This window comes from Aplysia californica, unplaced genomic scaffold, assembly GCF_000002075.1.
Source record: "Aplysia californica isolate F4 #8 unplaced genomic scaffold, AplCal3.0 scaffold00179, whole genome shotgun sequence".
Lineage (NCBI taxonomy): Eukaryota > Metazoa > Mollusca > Gastropoda > Aplysiida > Aplysiidae > Aplysia > Aplysia californica.
Window position 1 is genome coordinate 139,029 of NW_004797449.1, and position 2,147 is coordinate 141,175.

Here is a 2,147-nt window from a genome sequence, read left to right on the forward strand (position 1 = left end):
GAGTAACAAACATAAAAAGAAGAAGAGGAGATAAGGACGATAGATGTTTGATAGGAAAGAAGAAGCAAACCACACCAGAGCACCCGCCAACCACCCACTGTGAGTGGTTGTCGAGGGTGTCACTGATAGGTCACACCACACACAGGAATATGACTCACAGTTAGGTACACGACTCACAGACAGGTACATGACTCACACACGACTCACAGACAGGTACATGACTCACAGACAGGTACACGACTCACGCACGACTCACAGACAGGTACATGACTCACACACGACTCACAGACAGGTACAGGACTCACACACGACTCACAGACAGGTACATGACTCACATACGACTCACAGACAGGTACATGACTCACAGACAGGTACAGGACTCGCACAAGACTCACAGACAGGTAAATTACTCACACACGACTCACAGACAGGTATATGACTCACACACGACTCACAGACAGGTACAGGACTCACAGATAGGTACATGACTCACATACGACTCACAGACAGGTACAGGACTCGCACAAGACTCACAGACAGGTAAATGACTCACACACGACTCACAGACAGGTACATGACTCACACAAGACTCACAGACAGGTACATGACTCACATACGACTCACGTTCAGGGCCAGGCTGCTCGAGGGTCATGTCTCTCTCTGTAGGTCTCTTTATACTCTTGACTCTTAGTTTTTTGTAAGAGTATTACATAACTTCCAACACAAATATGTCATACATGTACAGGGCCCACTACGTGCTGAAGATAAGACCTGTTACTAGAGAGTAACATTCAGAGAAAAGAAGGTGGAGAGACTGATGAGGACGATGGATGTCTGATAGGAAAGAAGGAGCAAACCACACCTGATCACCCACAAATCACCCGATGCAATATAATGCAATCTACAACAATTACTCGTTCTAAATATTTATGATATTGTCTGTGTTGATGCCTGGTTCTAGTATAATGGCCGTGTTTTTAATAAGTTGTAGTCTGTTGTTACCTCCTCCTCCTCCCAGATCTTTGCCTCATGTTGTTATGTTGTGGTCTGTCGTTATTTCCTCCTCGCGGGTGGTTGGCGGGTGCTCTGGTGTGGTCTGCTTCTTCTTTCCCATGAAACATCTATCGTCCTTATCTCCCCTTCTTCTTTTTTATGTTTGTTACTCTCTTGTAACACCTCTAATCTTCTGGCGCTCATATGACCTTATGCAGTTGCGAGCGCCGTAAAACCTCTACTAAAGCTAAAACTACTTCCTCCTCCATCTATGTCTCATGTTATGTTGTATCTAGCCTGGTGTTACCTCCATTATTATCCTCATCCTCCAAGAACTTTGTCTCATGTTGTTATGTTGTGGTCTGTCGTTACTTCCTCCTCCTCCTCTTCCTCCTCCGCATCTTCCTCCTATTTCTCTGTCTCATATTATTATTATTATGTTGTGGTCCGTCGTTACCTCCTTCTCCACTTCTTCCTGCTCATCATCATCCCAGATCTTTTTCTAATGTTATGTTGCTGGGTGGTTAGCGGGTGCTCTAGTGTGGTTTGCTTCTTCTTCCCTATCAAACATCTATCGTCCTTATCTCCTGTTCTTTTTATGTTTGTTACTCTCTTGTAACACCTCTAATCTTCTGACGCTCATATGACATTATGCAGTTGCGAGCGCCGTAAAACCTCTACTAAAACTAAAACTCTTTCTCCTGGGATGTTGTATCCCTCTCAGCCCGGAATAGCCTTGATATGTAAGGCCGGAAGCTCGCCTCCTAAACGATCTAAACAGTGTCGATGGAGGCGTAAAAACCACCGACCGACCTCTTTAACTTTTAAGAAGACAGTCAGCTGCTTGACCTAAGCTTCAGCCGTCTGGTCGTGGTGTGTCGCGTTATTCTAATGTATTCAGAGATGGCTCGCTTGCACTGTGGGGGCGGCCGAGGATCTCTGTTTACTGCTGTCTCTGTGGAAAAATAATACCGTATCATTCCGTAGTTAGCAGTTTCCAAAACTGTACCGGAGAATTTATCGCAGAGCCTGTTCCGTGACGTCATCGCTGGCGGGCCAGGCAGGTGGTCATGTAAATGTCAGTTTTGTTGTGTTTGTGTGAATAGTCCGGGGGATGGGCAGGCGTACATTCAAGAGTTCCGGTTTTGTTTTTC